We start from the raw sequence: 19,136 nt of genomic DNA on the forward strand, positions 1-19,136 counted from the left end.
GAGTGGTAAATGTGTGTTATACAAGGCAGAATACCATTGAAATAGAGAAAGAAACACGTTCGGCAGCTTTGGAAAGCCTTACACTTCACTGAAATGTAGTACTACACTCTATAACACAGTTGGAGACAATGTTCCCTAGCTGCCTCAGTTCATAACAGTGTGTAGGAAGGTGTTTGATAAAGTGGGCAAAGCTTATACTTGGGCCAGAAGGCAGAATATAGGAAACTACATGAAAACATGAATAATTCAGTGAAAATGACTGTAAACAGATGAGAACTTCTTTAGAAAAGCTGAAAGAGAATCTCCAAGTCAGTTCTTAGTGTAGAAAAGGTAGGTAAGATAAGGGAAATCCTTAATTCCAGTTAAGATCACATGAAACACTGTATGAATCCTATATGCTTTACCTAAATGAGACTAGAGTGGTAAATGTGTGTTATACAAGGCAGAATACCATTGAAATAGAGAAAGAAACACGTTCGGCAGCTTTGGAAAGCCTTACACTTCACTGAAATGTAGTACTAAACTCTATAACACAGTTGAGAGACAATGTTCCCGAGCTGCCTCAGTTCATAACAGTGTGTAGGAAGGTGTTTGATAAAGTGGGCAAAGTTTATACTTGGGCCAGAAGGCAGAATATAGGAAACTACATGAAAACATGAATAATTCAGTGAAAATGACTGTAAACAGATGAGAACTTGTTTAGAAAAGCTGAAAGAGAATCTCCAAGTCAGTTCTTAGTGTAGAAAAGGTAGGTAAGATAAGGGAAATCCTTAATTCCAGTTAAGATCACATGAAACACTGTATGAATCCTATATGCTTTACTTAAAGGAGACTAGAGTGGTAAATGTGTGTTATACAAGGCAGAATACCATTGAAATAGAGAAAGAAACACGTTCGGCAGCTCTGGAAAGCCTTACACTTCACTGAAATGTAGTACTACACTCTATAACACAGTTGAGAGACAATGTTCCCTAGCTCCATCAGTTCATAACAGTGTGTAGGAAGTTTTTTGATAAAGTGGGCAAAGCTTATACTTGGGTCAGAAGGCAGAATATGGGAAACTAAATGAAAATATGAATAATTCACTAAAAATGTCTGTAAACAGATGAAAACTTGTTTAGAACAGCTGAAAGAGAACCTCCAAGTCAGTTCTTAGTGTAGAAAAGGTAGGTAAGATAAGGGAAATCCTTAATTCCAGTTAAGATGACATGAAACACTGTATGAATCCTATATTCTTTACTTAAAGGAGACTAGAGTGGTAAATGTGTGTTATACAAGGCAGAATACCATTGAAAAAGAGAAAGAAACACGTTCGGCAGCTCTGGAAAGCCTTACACTTCACTGAAATGTAGTACTACACTCTATAACACAGTTGGAGACAATGTTCCCTAGCTGCCTCAGTTCATAACAGTGTGTAGGAAGGTGTTTGATAAAGTGGGCAAAGCTTATACTTGGGCCAGAAGGCAGAATATAGGAAACTACATGAAAACATGAATAATTCAGTGAAAATGACTGTAAACAGATGAGAACTTGTTTAGAAAAGCTGAAAGAGAATCTCCAAGTCAGTTCTTAGTGTAGAAAAGGTAGCTAACATAAGGGAAATCCTTAATTCCAGTTAAGATCACATGAAACACTGTATGAATCCTATATGCTTTACTTAAAGGAGACTAGAGTGGTAAATGTGTGTTATACCAGGCAGAATACCATTGAAATAGAGAAAGAAACACGTTTGGCAGCTTTGGAAAGCCTTACACTTCACTGAAATGTAGTACTACACTCTATAACACAGTTGAGAGACAATGTTCCCGAGCTGCCACAGTTCATAACAGTGTGTAGAAAGTTGTTTGATAAAGTGGGCAAGCTTATACTTGGGCCAGAAGGAAGAATATAGGAAACTACTTGAAAACATGAATAATTCAGTGAAAATGACTGTAAACAGATGAGAACTTGTTAAGAACAGCTGAAAGAGAATCTCCAAGGCAGTTCTTAGTGTAGAAAAGGTAGCTAACATAAGGGAAATCCTTAATTCCAGTTAAGATCACATGAAACACTGTATGAATCCTATATGCTTTACTTAAAGGAGACTAGAGTGGTAAATGTGTGTTATACAAGGCAGAATTCCATTGAAATAGAGAAAGAAACACGTTCCGCAGCTTTGGAAAGCCTTATACTTTACTGAAATATAGTACTACACTCTATAACACAGTTGAGAGACAATGTTCCCTAGCTCCCTCAGTTCATAACAGTGTGTAGGAAGTTGTTTGATAAAGTGGGCAAAGCTTATACTTGGACCAGAAGGCAGAATATAGGAAACTACATGAAAACATGAATAATTCAGTGAAAATGACTGTAAAGAGATGAGAACTTGTTTAGAACAGCTGAAAGAGAATCTCCAAGTCAGTTCTTAATGTAGAAAACGTAGCTAAGATAAGGGAAATCCTTAATTCGAGTTAAGATAACATCAAACACTGTATGAATCCTATATTGTTTACTTAAAGGAGACTAGAGTGGTAATTCTGTGTTATATAAGGCAGAATACCATTGAAAAAGAGAAAGAAACACGTTCGGCAGCTTTGGAAATCCTTACACTTCACTGAAATGTAGTACTACACTCTATAACACAGTTGAGAGACAATGTTCCCTAGCTCCATCAGTTCATAACAGTGTGTAGGAAGTTTTTTGATAAAGTGGGCAAAGCTTATACTTGGGTCAGAAGGCAGAATATAGGAAACTAAATGAAATTATGAATAATTCACTAAAAATGTCTGTAAACAGATGAAAACTTGTTTAGAACAGCTGAAAGAGAATCTCCAAGTCAGTTCTTAGTGTAGAAAAGGTAGCTAAGATAAGGGAAATCCTAAATTCCAGTTTAGATCACATGAAACCCTGTATGAATCCTATATGCTTTACCTAAATGAGACTAGAGTGGTAAATGTGTGTTATACAAGGCAGAATACCATTGAAATAGAGAAAGAAACACGTTCGGCAGCTTTGGAAAGCCTTACACTTCACTGAAATGTAGTACTAAACTCTATAACACAGTTGAGAGACAATGTTCCCGAGCTGCCTCAGTTCATAACAGTGTGTAGGAAGGTGTTTGATAAAGTGGGCAAAGCTTATACTTGGGCCAGAAGGCAGAATATAGGAAACTACATGAAAACATGAATAATTCAGTGAAAATGACTGTAAACAGATGAGAACTTGTTTAGAAAAGCTGAAAGAGAATCTCCAAGTCAGTTCTTAGTGTAGAAAAGGTAGCTAACATAAGGGAAATCCTTAATTCCAGTTAAGATCACATGAAACACTGTATGAATCCTATATGCTTTACTTAAAGGAGACTAGAGTGGTAAATGTGTGTTATACAAGGCAGAATTCCATTGAAATTGAGAAAGAAACACGCTCCGCAGCTTTGGAAAGCCTTATACTTCACTGAAATGTAGTACTACACTCTATAACACAGTTGAGAGACAATGTTCCCTAGCTCCCTCAGTTCATAACAGTGTGTAGGAAGTTGTTTGATAAAGTGGGCAAAGCTTATACTTGGACCAGAAGGCAGAATATAGGAAACTACATGAAAACATGAATAATTCAGTGAAAATGACTGTAAACAGATGAGAACTTGTTTAGAACAGCTGAAAGAGAATCTCCAAGTCAGTTCTTAATGTAGAAAAGGTAGCTAAGATAAGGGAAATCCTTAATTCGAGTTAAGATAACATCAAACACTGTATGAATCCTATATTGTTTACTTAAAGGAGACTAGAGTGGTAAATCTGTGTTATATTAGGCAGAATACCATTGAAAAAGAGAAAGAAACACGTTCGGCAGCTTTGGAAATCCTTACACTTCACTGAAATGTAGTACTACACTCTATAACACAGTTGAGAGACAATGTTCCCTAGCTCCATCAGTTCATAACAGTGTGTAGGAAGTTTTTTGATAAAGTGGGCAAAGCTTATACTTGGGTCAGAAGGCAGAATATAGGAAACTAAATGAAAATATGAATAATTCACTAAAAATGTCTGTAAACAGATGAAAACTTGTTTAGAACAGCTGAAAGAGAACCTCCAAGTCAGTTCTTAGTGTAGAAAAGGTAGGTAAGATAAGGGAAATCCTTAAGTCCAGTTAAGATGACATGAAACACTGTATGAATCCTATATTCTTTACTTAAAGGAGACTAGAGTGGTAAATGTGTGTTATACAAGGCAGAATACCATTGAAATAGAGAAAGAAACACGTTCGGCAGCTCTGGAAAGCCTTACACTTCACTGAAATGTAGTACTACACTCTATAACACAGTTGGAGACAATGTTCCCTAGCTGCCTCAGTTCATAACAGTGTGTAGGAAGGTGTTTGATAAAGTGGGCAAAGCTTATACTTGGGCCAGAAGGCAGAATATAGGAAACTACATGAAAACATGAATAATTCAGTGAAAATGACTGTAAACAGATGAGAACTTCTTTAGAAAAGCTGAAAGAGAATCTCCAAGTCAGTTCTTAGTGTAGAAAAGGTAGGTAAGATAAGGGAAATCCTTAATTCCAGTTAAGATCACATGAAACACTGTATGAATCCTATATGCTTTACCTAAATGAGACTAGAGTGGTAAATGTGTGTTATACAAGGCAGAATACCATTGAAATAGAGAAAGAAACACGTTCGGCAGCTTTGGAAAGCCTTACACTTCACTGAAATGTAGTACTAAACTCTATAACACAGTTGAGAGACAATGTTCCAGAGCTGCCTCAGTTCATAACAGTGTGTAGAAAGTTGTTTGATAAAGTGGGCAAGCTGATACTTGGGCCAGAAGGAAGAATATAGGAAACTACATGAAAACATGAATAATTCAGTGAAAATGACTGTAAACAGATGAGAACTTGTTAAGAACAGCTGAAAGAGAATCTCCAAGGCAGTTCTTAGTGTAGAAAAGGTAGCTAACATAAGGGAAATCCTTAATTCCAGTTAAGATCACATGAAACACTGTATGAATCCTATATGCTTTACTTTAAGGAGACTAGAGTGGTAAATGTGTGTTATACAAGGCAGAATTCCATTGAAATAGAGAAAGAAACACGTTCCGCAGCTTTGGAAAGCCTTATACTTCACTGAAATGTAGTACTACACTCTATAACACAGTTGAGAGACAATGTTCCTAGCTGCCTCAGTTCATAACAGTGTGTAGGAGGGTGTTTGATAAAGTGGGCAAAGCTTATACTTGGGCCAGAAGGCAGAATATAGGAAACTACATGAAAACATGAATAATTCAGTGAAAATGACTTTAAACAGATGAGAACTTGTTTAGAAAAGCTGAAAGAGAATCTCCAAGTCAGTTCTTAGTGTAGAAAAGGTAGCTAACATAAGGGAAATCCTTAATTCCAGTTAAGATCACATGAAACACTGTATGAATCCTATATGCTTTACTTAAAGGAGACTAGAGTGGTAAATGTGTGTTATACAAGGCAGAATACCATTGAAATAGAGAAAGAAACACGTTTGGCAGCTTTGGAAAGCCTTACACTTCACTGAAATGTAGTACTACACTCTATAACACAGTTAGGAGACAATGTTCCCGAGCTGCCTCAGTTCATAACAGTGTGTAGAAAGTTGTTCGATAAAGGGGGCAAGCTTATACTTGGGCCAGAAGGAAGAATATAGGAAACTACATGAAAACATGAATAATTCAGTGAAAATGACTGTAAACAGATGAGAACTTGTTAAGAACAGCTGAAAGAGAATCTCCAAGTCAGTTCTTAGTGTAGAAAAGGTAGGTAAGATAAGGGAAATCCTTAATTCCAGTTAAGATCACATGAAACACTGTATGAATCCTATATGCTTTACTTAAAGGAGACTAGAGTGGTAAATGTGTGTTATACAAGGCAGAATACCATTGAAATAGAGAAAGAAACACGTTCGGCAGCTCTGGAAAGCCTTACACTTCACTGAAATGTAGTACTACACTCTATAACACAGTTGAGAGACAATGTTCCCTAGCTCCATCAGTTCATAACAGTGTGTAGGAAGTTTTTTGATAAAGTGGGCAAAGCTTATACTTTTGTCAGAAGGCAGAATATGGGAAACTAAATGAAAATATGAATAATTCACTAAAAATGTCTGTAAACAGATGAAAACTTGTTTAGAACAGCTGAAAGAGAACCTCCAAGTCAGTTCTTAGTGTAGAAAAGGTAGGTAAGATAAGGGAAATCCTTAATTCCAGTTAAGATGACATGAAACACTGTATGAATCCTATATTCTTTACTTAAAGGAGACTAGAGTGGTAAATGTGTGTTATACAAGGCAGAATACCATTGAAATAGAGAAAGAAACACGTTCGGCAGCTCTGGAAAGCCTTACACTTCACTGAAATGTAGTACTACACTCTATAACACAGTTGGAGACAATGTTCCCTAGCTGCCTCAGTTCATAACAGTGTGTAGGAAGGTGTTTGATAAAGTGGGCAAAGCTTATACTTGGGCCAGAAGGCAGAATATAGGAAACTACATGAAAACATGAATAATTCAGTGAAAATGACTGTAAACAGATGAGAACTTGTTTAGAAAAGCTGAAAGAGAATCTCCAAGTCAGTTCTTAGTGTAGAAAAGGTAGCTAACATAAGGGAAATCCTTAATTCCAGTTAAGATCACATGAAACACTGTATGAATCCTATATGCTTTACTTAAAGGAGACTAGAGTGGTAAATGTGTGTTATACCAGGCAGAATACCATTGAAATAGAGAAAGAAACACGTTTGGCAGCTTTGGAAAGCCTTACACTTCACTGAAATGTAGTACTACACTCTATGACACAGTTGAGAGACAATGTTCCCGAGCTGCCACAGTTCATAACAGTGTGTAGAAAGTTGTTTGATAAAGTGGGCAAGCTTATACTTGGGCCAGAAGGAAGAATATAGGAAACTACTTGAAAACATGAATAATTCAGTGAAAATGACTGTAAACAGATGAGAACTTGTTAAGAACAGCTGAAAGAGAATCTCCAAGGCAGTTCTTAGTGTAGAAAAGGTAGCTAACATAAGGGAAATCCTTAATTCCAGTTAAGATCACATGAAACACTGTATGAATCCTATATGCTTTACTTAAAGGAGACTAGAGTGGTAAATGTGTGTTATACAAGGCAGAATTCCATTGAAATAGAGAAAGAAACACGTTCCGCAGCTTTGGAAAGCCTTATACTTCACTGAAATGTAGTACTACACTCTATAACACAGTTGAGAGACAATGTTCCCTAGCTCCCTCAGTTCATAACAGTGTGTAGGAAGTTGTTTGATAAAGTGGGCAAAGCTTATACTTGGACCAGAAGGCAGAATATAGGAAACTACATGAAAACATGATTAATTCAGTGAAAATGACTGTAAACAGATGAGAACTTGTTTAGAACAGCTGAAAGAGAATATCCAAGTCAGTTCTTAATGTAGAAAAGGTAGCTAAGATAAGGGAAATCCTTAATTCGAGTTAAGATAACATCAAACACTGTATGAATCCTATATTGTTTACTTAAAGGAGACTAGAGTGGTAAATCTGTGTTATACAAGGCAGAATACCATTGAAATAGAGAAAGAAACACGTTCGGCAGCTCTGGAAAGTCTTACACTTCACTGAAATGTAGTACTACACTCTATAACACAGTTGGAGACAATGTTCCCTAGCTGCCTCAGTTCATAACGGTGTGTAGGAAGGTGTTCGATAAAGTGGGCAAAGCTTATACTTGGGCCAGAAGGCAGAATATAGGAAACTACATGAAATCATGAATAATTCAGTGAAAATGACTGTAAACAGATGAGAACTTCTTTAGAAAGGCTGAAAGAGAATCTCCAAGTCAGTTCTTAGTGTAGAAAAGGTAGCTAACATAAGGGAAATCCTTAATTCCAGTTAAGATCACATGAAACACTGTATGAATCCTATATGCTTTACTTAAAGGAGACTAGAGTGGTAAATGTGCATTATACAAGGCAGAATACCATTGAAATAGAGAAAGAAACACGTTTGGCAGCTTTGGAAAGCCTTACACTTCACTGAAATGTAGTACTACACTCTATAACACAGTTGAGAGACAATGTTCCAGAGCTGCCTCAGTTCATAACAGTGTGTAGAAAGTTGTTTGATAAAGTGGGCAAGCTTATACTTGGGCCAGAAGGAAGAATATAGGAAACTACATGAAAACATGAATAATTCAGTGAAAATGACTGTAAACAGATGAGAACTTGTTAAGAACAGCTGAAAGAGAATCTCCAAGGCAGTTCTTAGTGTAGAAAAGGTAGCTAACATAAGGGAAATCCTTAATTCCAGTTAAGATCACATGAAACACTGTATGAATCCTATATGCTTTACTTTAAGGAGACTAGAGTGGTAAATGTGTGTTATACAAGGCAGAATTCCATTGAAATAGAGAAAGAAACACGTTCCGCAGCTTTGGAAAGCCTTATACTTCACTGAAATGTAGTACTACACTCTATAACACAGTTGAGAGACAATGTTCCTAGCTGCCTCAGTTCATAACAGTGTGTAGGAAGGTGTTTGATAAAGTGGGCAAAGCTTATACTTGGGCCAGAAGGCAGAATATAGGAAACTACATGAAAACATGAATAATTCAGTGAAAATGACTTTAAACAGATGAGAACTTGTTTAGAAAAGCTGAAAGAGAATCTCCAAGTCAGTTCTTAGTGTAGAAAAGGTAGCTAACATAAGGGAAATCCTTAATTCCAGTTAAGATCACATGAAACACTGTATGAATCCTATATGCTTTACTTAAAGGAGACTAGAGTGGTAAATGTGTGTTATACAAGGCAGAATACCATTGAAATAGAGAAAGAAACACGTTTGGCAGCTTTGGAAAGCCTTACACTTCACTGAAATGTAGTACTACACTCTATAACACAGTTAGGAGACAATGTTCCCGAGCTGCCTCAGTTCATAACAGTGTGTAGAAAGTTGTTTGATAAAGGGGGCAAGCTTATACTTGGGCCAGAAGGAAGAATATAGGAAACTACATGAAAACATGAATAATTCAGTGAAAATGACTGTAAACAGATGAGAACTTGTTAAGAACAGCTGAAAGAGAATCTCCAAGTCAGTTCTTAGTGTAGAAAAGGTAGGTAAGATAAGGGAAATCCTTAATTCCAGTTAAGATCACATGAAACACTGTATGAATCCTATATGCTTTACTTAAAGGAGACTAGAGTGGTAAATGTGTGTTATACAAGGCAGAATACCATTGAAATAGAGAAAGAAACACGTTCGGCAGCTCTGGAAAGCCTTACACTTCACTGAAATGTAGTACTACACTCTATAACACAGTTGAGAGACAATGTTCCCTAGCTCCATCAGTTCATAACAGTGTGTAGGAAGTTTTTTGATAAAGTGGGCAAAGCTTATACTTGCGTCAGAAGGCAGAATATGGGAAACTAAATGAAAATATGAATAATTCACTAAAAATGTCTGTAAACAGATGAAAACTTGTTTAGAACAGCTGAAAGAGAACCTCCAAGTCAGTTCTTAGTGTAGAAAAGGTAGGTAAGATAAGGGAAATCCTTAATTCCAGTTAAGATGACATGAAACACTGTATGAATCCTATATTCTTTACTTAAAGGAGACTAGAGTGGTAAATGTGTGTTATACAAGGCAGAATACCATTGAAATAGAGAAAGAAACACGTTCGGCAGCTCTGGAAAGCCTTACACTTCACTGAAATGTAGTACTACACTCTATAACACAGTTGGAGACAATGTTCCCTAGCTGCCTCAGTTCATAACAGTGTGTAGGAAGGTGTTTGATAAAGTGGGCAAAGCTTATACTTGGGCCAGAAGGCAGAATATAGGAAACTACATGAAAACATGAATAATTCAGTGAAAATGACTGTAAACAGATGAGAACTTGTTTAGAAAAGCTGAAAGAGAATCTCCAAGTCAGTTCTTAGTGTAGAAAAGGTAGCTAACATAAGGGAAATCCTTAATTCCAGTTAAGATCACATGAAACACTGTATGAATCCTATATGCTTTACTTAAAGGAGACTAGAGTGGTAAATGTGTGTTATACCAGGCAGAATACCATTGAAATAGAGAAAGAAACACGTTTGGCAGCTTTGGAAAGCCTTACACTTCACTGAAATGTAGTACTACACTCTATAACACAGTTGAGAGACAATGTTCCCGAGCTGCCACAGTTCATAACAGTGTGTAGAAAGTTGTTTGATAAAGTGGGCAAGCTTATACTTGGGCCAGAAGGAAGAATATAGGAAACTACTTGAAAACATGAATAATTCAGTGAAAATGACTGTAAACAGATGAGAACTTGTTAAGAACAGCTGAAAGAGAATCTCCAAGGCAGTTCTTAGTGTAGAAAAGGTAGCTAACATAAGGGAAATCCTTAATTCCAGTTAAGATCACATGAAACACTGTATGAATCCTATATGCTTTACTTAAAGGAGACTAGAGTGGTAAATGTGTGTTATACAAGGCAGAATTCCATTGAAATAGAGAAAGAAACACGTTCCGCAGCTTTGGAAAGCCTTATACTTCACTGAAATGTAGTACTACACTGTATAACACAGTTGAGAGACAATGTTCCCTAGCTCCCTCAGTTCATAACAGTGTGTATGAAGTTGTTTGATAAAGTGGGCAAAGCTTATACTTGGACCAGAAGGCAGAATATAGGAAACTACATGAAAACATGATTAATTCAGTGAAAATGACTGTAAACAGATGAGAACTTGTTTAGAACAGCTGAAAGAGAATCTCCAAGTCAGTTCTTAATGTAGAAAAGGTAGCTAAGATAAGGGAAATCCTTAATTCGAGTTAAGATAACATCAAACACTGTATGAATCCTATATTGTTTACTTAAAGGAGACTAGAGTGGTAAATCTGTGTTATACAAGGCAGAATACCATTGAAATAGAGAAAGAAACACGTTCGGCAGCTCTGGAAAGCCTTACACTTCACTGAAATGTAGTACTACACTCTATAACACAGTTGGAGACAATGTTCCCTAGCTGCCTCAGTTCATAACAGTGTGTAGGAAGGTGTTTGATAAAGTGGGCAAAGCTTATACTTGGGCCAGAAGGCAGAATATAGGAAACTACATGAAAACATGAATAATTCAGTGAAAATGACTGTAAACAGATGAGAACTTGTTTAGAAAAGCTGAAAGAGAATCTCCAAGTCAGTTCTTAGTGTAGAAAAGGTAGCTAACATAAGGGAAATCCTTAATTCCAGTTAAGATCACATGAAACACTGTATGAATCCTATATGCTTTACTTAAAGGAGACTAGAGTGGTAAATGTGTGTTATACCAGGCAGAATACCATTGAAATAGAGAAAGAAACACGTTTGGCAGCTTTGGAAAGCCTTACACTTCACTGAAATGTAGTACTACACTCTATAACACAGTTGAGAGACAATGTTCCCGAGCTGCCACAGTTCATAACAGTGTGTAGAAAGTTGTTTGATAAAGTGGGCAAGCTTATACTTGGGCCAGAAGGAAGAATATAGGAAACTACTTGAAAACATGAATAATTCAGTGAAAATGACTGTAAACAGATGAGAACTTGTTAAGAACAGCTGAAAGAGAATCTCCAAGGCAGTTCTTAGTGTAGAAAAGGTAGCTAACATAAGGGAAATCCTTAATTCCAGTTAAGATCACATGAAACACTGTATGAATCCTATATTCTTTACTTAAAGGAGACTAGAGTGGTAAATGTGTGTTATACAAGGCAGAATACCATTGAAATAGAGAAAGAAACACGTTCGACAGCTTTGGAAAGGCTTTCACTTCACTGAAATGTAGTACTACACTCTATAACACAGTGGAGAGACAATGTTCCCTAGCTCCCTCAGTTCATAACAGTGTGTAGGAAGTTGTTTGATAAAGTGGGCAAAGCTTATACTTGGGCCAGAAGGCAGAATATAGACAACTACATGAAAACATGAATAATTCACTGAAAATGACTGTAAACAGATGAGAACTTGTTTAGAACAGCTGAAAGAGAATCTCCAAGTCAGTTCTTAGTGTAGAAAAGGTAGCTAAGATAAGGGAAATCCTAAATTCCAGTTTAGATCACATGAAACCCTGCATGAATCCTATATTCTTTACTTAAAGGAGACTAGAGTGGTAAATGTTTGTTATATAAGGCAGAATACCATTGAAAAAGAGAAAGAAACACGTTAGGCAGCTTTGGAAAGCCTTACACTTCACTGAAATGTAGTACTACAATCTATAACACAGTTGAGAGACAATGTTCCCTAGCTCCATCAGTTCATAACAGTGTGTACGAAGTTTTTTGATAAAGTGGGCAAAGCTTATACTTGGGCCAGAAGGCAGAATATAGGAAACTACATGAAAACATGAATAATTCACTAAAAATGACTGTAAACAGATGAAAACTTGTTTAGAACAGCTGAAAGAGAACCTCCAAGTCAGTTCTTAGTGTAGAAAAGGTAGGTAAATAAGGGACATCCTTAATTCCAGTTAAGATCACATGAAACACTGTATGAATCCTATATTCATTACTTAAAGGAGACTAGAGTGGTAAATGTGTGTTATACAAGGCAGAATACCATTGAAATAGCGAAAGAAACACGTTCGGCAGCTTTGGAAAGCCTTACACTTCACTGAAATGTAGTACTACACTCTACAACACAGTTGAGAGACAATGTTCCCTAGCTCCCTCAGTTCATAACAGTGTGTAGGAAGTTGTTTGATAAAGTGGGCAAAGCTTATACTTGGGCCAGAAGGCAGAATATAGGAAACTACATGAAAACATGAATAATTCACTAAAAATGACTGTAAACAGATGAAAACTTGTTTAGAACAGCTGAAAGAGAACCTCCAAGTCAGTTCTTAGTGTAGAAAAGGTAGGTAAATAAGGGACATCCTTAATTCCAGTTAAGATCACATGAAACACTGTATGAATCCTATATTCTTTACTTAAAGGAGACTAGAGTGGTAAATGTGTGTTATACAAGGCAGAATACCATTGAAATAGAGAAAGAAACACGTTCGGCAGCTCTGGAAAGCCTTACACTTCACTGAAATGTAGTACCACACTCTATAACACATTTGAGACACAATGTTCCGAGCTGCCTCAGTTCATAACAGTGTGTAGGAAGTTGTTTGATAAAGTGGGCAAAGCTTATTCTTGGACCAGAAGGCTGAATAGTGAAAACTACATGAAAACATGAATAATTCAGTGAAAATGACTGTAAACAGATGAGAACTTGTTTAGAACAGCTGAAAGAGAATCTCAAAGTCAGTTCTTAGTGTAGAAAAGGTAGCTAAGATAAGGGAAATCCTTAATTCCAGTTAAGATCACATGAAACACTGTATGAATCCTATATTCTTTACTTAAAGGAGACTAGAGTGGTAAATGTGTGTTATACAAGGTAGAATACCATTGAAATAGAGAAAGAAACACGTTCGACAGCTTTGGAAAGGCTTTCACTTCACTGAAATGTAGTACTACACTCTATAACACAGTGGAGAGACAATGTTCCCTAGCTCCCTCAGTTCATAACAGTGTGTAGGAAGTTGTTTGATAAAGTGGGCAAAGCTTATACTTGGGCCAGAAGGCAGAATATAGACAACTACATGAAAACATGAATAATTCACTGAAAATGACTGTAAACAGATGAGAACTTGTTTAGAACAGCTGAAAGAGAATCTCCAAGTCAGTTCTTAGTGTAGAAAAGGTAGCTAAGATAAGGGAAATCCTAAATTCCAGTTTAGATCACATGAAACCCTGTATGAATCCTATATTCTTTACTTAAAGGAGACTAGAGTGGTAAATGTGTGTTATATAAGGCAGAATACCATTGAAAAAGAGAAAGAAACACGTTCGGCAGCTTTGGAAAGCCTTACACTTCACTGAAATGTAGTACTACAATCTATAACACAGTTGAGAGACAATGTTCCCTAGCTCCATCAGTTCATAACAGTGTGTACGAAGTTTTTTGATAAAGTGGGCAAAGCTTATACTTGGGCCAGAAGGCAGAATATAGGAAACTACATGAAAACATGAATAATTCACTAAAAATGACTGTAAACAGATGAAAACTTGTTTAGAACAGCTGAAAGAGAACCTCCAAGTCAGTTCTTAGTGTAGAAAAGGTAGGTAAATAAGGGACATCCTTAATTCCAGTTAAGATCACATGAAACACTGTATGAATCCTATATTCTTTACTTAAAGGAGACTAGAGTGGTAAATGTGTGTTATACAAGGCAGAATACCATTGAAATAGAGAAAGAAACACGTTCGGCAGCTCTGGAAAGCCTTACACTTCACTGAAATGTAGTACCACACTCTATAACACATTTGAGACACAATGTTCCGAGCTGCCTCAGTTCATAACAGTGTGTAGGAAGTTGTTTGATAAAGTGGGCAAAGCTTATTCTTGGACCAGAAGGCTGAATAGTGGAAACTACATGAAAACATGAATAATTCAGTGAAAATGACTGTAAACAGATGAGAACTTGTTTAGAACAGCTGAAAGAGAATCTCAAAGTCAGTTCTTAGTGTAGAAAAGGTAGCTAAGATAAGGGAAATCCTTAATTCCAGTTAAGATCACATGAAACACTGTATGAATCCTATATTCTTTACTTAAAGGAGACTAGAGTGGTAAATGTGTGTTATACAAGGTAGAATACCATTGAAATAGAGAAAGAAACACGTTCGACAGCTTTGGAAAGGCTTTCACTTCACTGAAATGTAGTACTACACTCTATAACACAGTGGAGAGACAATGTTCCCTAGCTCCCTCAGTTCATAACAGTGTGTAGGAAGTTGTTTGATAAAGTGGGCAAAGCTTATACTTGGGCCAGAAGGCAGAATATAGACAACTACATGAAAACATGAATAATTCACTGAAAATGACTGTAAACAGATGAGAACTTGTTTAGAACAGCTGAAAGAGAATCTCCAAGTCAGTTCTTAGTGTAGAAAAGGTAGCTAAGATAAGGGAAATCCTAAATTCCAGTTTAGATCACATGAAACCCTGTATGAATCCTATATTCTTTACTTAAAGGAGACTAGAGTGGTAAATGTGTGTTATATAAGGCAGAATACCATTGAAAAAGAGAAAGAAACACGTTCGGCAGCTTTGGAAAGCCTTACACTTCACTGAAATGTAGTACTACAATCTATAACACAGTTGAGAGACAATGTTCCCTAGCTCCATCAGTTCATAACAGTGTGTACGAAGTTTTTTGATAAAGTGGGCAAAGCTTATACTTGGGCCAGAAGGCAGAATATAGGAAACTACATGAAAACATGAATAATTCACTAAAAATGACTGTAAACAGATGAAAACTTGTTTAGAACAGCTGAAAGAGAACCTCCAAGTCAGTTCTTAGTGTAGAAAAGGTAGGTAAATAAGGGACATCCTTAATTCCAGTTAAGATCACATGAAACACTGTATGAATCCTATATTCTTTACTTAAAGGAGACTAGAGTGGTAAATGTGTGTTATACAAGGCAGAATACCATTGAAATAGAGAAAGAAACACGTTCGGCAGCTCTGGAAAGCCTTACACTTCACTGAAATGTAGTACCACACTCTATAACACATTTGAGACACAATGTTCCGAGCTGCCTCAGTTCATAACAGTGTGTAGGAAGTTGTTTGATAAAGTGGGCAAAGCTTATTCTTGGACCAGAAGGCTGAATAGAGGAAACTACATGAAAACATGAATAATTCAGTGAAAATGACTGTAAAAAATGAGAACTTGTTTAGAACAGCTGGAAGAGAATCTCAAAGTCAGTTCTTAGTGTACAAAAGGGAGCTAAGATAAGGGAAATCCTTAATTCCAGTTAAGATCACATGAAACACTGTATGAATCCTATATTCTTTACTTAAAGGAGACTAGAGTGGTAAATGTGTGTTATACAAGGCAGAATACCATTGAAATAGAGAAAGAAACACGTTCGACAGCTTTGGAAAGGCTTTCACTTCACTGAAATGTAGTTCTACACTCTATAACACAGTGGAGAGACAATGTTCCCTAGCTCCCTCAGTTCATAACAGTGTGTAGGAAGTTGTTTGATAAAGTGGGCAAAGCTTATACTTGGGCCAGAAGGCAGAATATAGACAACTACATGAAAACATGAATTATTCACTGAAAATGACTGTAAACAGATGAGAACTTGTTTAGAACAGCTGAAAGAGAATCTCCAAGTCAGTTCTTAGTGTAGAAAAGGTAGCTAAGATAAGGGAAATCCTAAATTCCAGTTTAGATCACATGAAACCCTGTATGAATCCTATATTCTTTACTTAAAGGAGACTAGAGTGGTAAATGTGTGTTATATAAGGCAGAATACCATTGAAAAAGAGAAAGAAACATGTTCGGCAGCTTTGGAAAGCCTTACACTTCACTGAAATGTAGTACTACACTCTATAACACAGTTGAGAGACAATGTTCCCTAGCTCCATCAGTTCATAACAGTGTGTAGGAAGTTTTTTGATAAAGTGGGCAAAGCTTATACTTGGGCCAGAAGGAAGAATATAGGAAACTACATGAAAACATGAATAATTCACTAAAAATGACTGTAAACAGATGAAAACTTGTTTAGAACAGCTGAAAGATAACCTCCAAGTCAGTTCTTAGTGTAGAAAAGGTAGGTAAGATAATGGAAATCCTTAATTCCAGTTAAGATCACATAAAACACTGTATGAATCCTATATTCTTTACTTAAAGGAGACTAGAGTGGTAAATGTGTGTTATACAAGGCAGAATACCATTGAAATAGCGAAAGAAACACGTTCGGCAGCTTTGGAAAGCCTTACACTTCACCGAAATGTAGTACTACACTCTATAACACAGTTGAGAGACAATGTTCCCTAGCTCCCTCAGTTCATAACAGTGTGTAGGAAGTTGTTTGATAAAGTGGGCAAAGCTTATACTTGGACCAGAAGGCAGAATATAGGAAACTACATGAAAACATGAATAATTCAGTGAAAATGACTGTAAACAGATGAGAACTTGTTTAGAACAGCTGAAAGAGAATCTCCAAGTCAGTTCTTAATGTAGAAAAGGTAGCTAAGATAAGGGAAATCCTTAATTCGAGTTAAGATAACATCAAACACTGTATGAATCCTATATTGTTTACTTAACGGAGACTAGAGTGGTAAATGTGTGTTATATAAGGCAGAATACCATTGAAAAAGAGAAAGAAACACGTTCGGCAGCTTTGGAAAGCCTTACACTTCACTGAAATGTAGTACTACACTCTATAACACAGTTGAGAGACAATGTTCCCGAGCTGCCTCAGTTCATAACAGTGTGTAGGAAGTTGTTTGATAAAGTGGGCAAAGCTTATACTTGGGCCAGAAGGCAGAATATAGGAAACTACATGAAAACATGAATAATTCACTGAAAATGACTGTAAATGGATGAGAACTAATTTAGAACAGAAAAAAGAGAATCTCCAAGTCAGTTCTTAGTGTAGAAAAGGTAGCTAAGATAAGGGAAATCCTTAATTCTAGTTTAGATAACATCAAACACTGTATGAATCCTATATTCATTACTTAAAGGAGACTAGAGTGGTAAATGTGTGTTATACAAGGCAGAATACCATTGAAATAGCGAAAGAAACACGTTCGGCAGCTTTGGAAAGCCTTACACTTCACTGAAATGTAGTACTACACTCTATAACACAGTTGAGAGACAATGTTCCCTAGCTCCCTCAGTTCATAACAGTGTGTAGGAAGTTGTTTGATAAAGTGGGCAAAGCTTATACTTGGACCAGAAGGCAGAATATAGGAAACTACATGAAAACATGAATAATTCAGTGAAAATGACTGTAAACAGATGAGAACTTGTTTAGAACAGCTGAAAGAGAATCTCCAAGTCAGTTCTTAATGTAGAAAAGGTAGCTAAGATAAGGGAAATCCTTAATTCGAGTTAAGATAACATCAAACACTGTATGAATCCTATATTGTTTACTTAACGGAGACTAGAGTGGTAAATGTGTGTTATATAAGGCAGAATACCATTGAAAAAGAGAAAGAAACACGTTTGGCAGCTTTGGAAAGCCTTACACTTCACTGAAATGTAGTACTACACTCTATAACACAGTTGAGAGACAATGTTCCCTAGCTCCCTCAGTTCATAAGAGTGTGTAGGAAGTTGTTTGATAAAGTGGGCAAAGCTTATACTTGGGCCAGAAGGCAGAATATAGGAAACTACATGAAAACATGAATAATTCAGTGAAAATGACTGTAAACAGATGAGAACTTGTTTAGAACAGCTGAAAGAGAATCTCCAAGTCAGTTCTTAGTGTAGAAAAGGTAGCTAAGATAAGGGAAATCCTAAATTCCAGTTTAGATCACATGAAACCCTGTATGAATCCTATATTCTTTACTTAAAGGAGACTAGAGTGGTAAATGTGTGTTATATAAGGCAGAATACCATTGAAAAAGAGAAAGAAACACCTTCGGCAGCTTTGGAAAGCCTTACTCTTCACTGAAATGTAGTACTACAATCTATAACACAGCTGAGAGACAATGTTCCCTAGCTCCATCAGTTCATAACAGTGTGTACGAAGTTTTTTGATAAAGTGGGCAAAGCTTATACTTGGGCCAGAAGGAAGAATATAGGAAACTACATGAAAACATGAATAATTCACTAAAAATGACTGTAAACAGATGAAAACTTGTTTAGAACAGCTGAAAGAGAACCTCCAAGTCAGTTCTTAGTGTAGAAAAGGTAGGTAAGATAATGGAAATCCTTAATTCCAGTTAAGATCACATGAAACACTGTATGAATCCTATATTCATTACTTAAAGGAGACTAGAGTGGTAAATGTGTGTTATACAAGGCAGAATACCATTGAAATAGCGAAAGAAACACGTTCGGCAGCTTTGGAAAGCCTTACACTTCACTGAAATGTAGTACTACACTCTATAACACAGTTGAGAGACAATGTTCCCTAGCTCCCTCAGTTCATAACAGTGTGTAGGAAGTTGTTTGATAAAGTGGGCAAAGCTTATACTTGGACCAGAAGGCAGAATATAGGAAACTACATGAAAACATGAATAATTCAGTGAAAATGACTGTAAACAGATGAGAACTTGTTTAGAACAGCTGAAAGAGAATCTCCAAGTCAGTTCTTAATGTAGAAAAGGTAGCTAAGATACGGGAAAT

The sequence above is a fragment of the Pipistrellus hanaki genome, assembly GCF_964339955.1.
Source record: "Pipistrellus hanaki genome assembly, chromosome: 5".
NCBI lineage: Eukaryota > Metazoa > Chordata > Mammalia > Chiroptera > Vespertilionidae > Pipistrellus > Pipistrellus hanaki.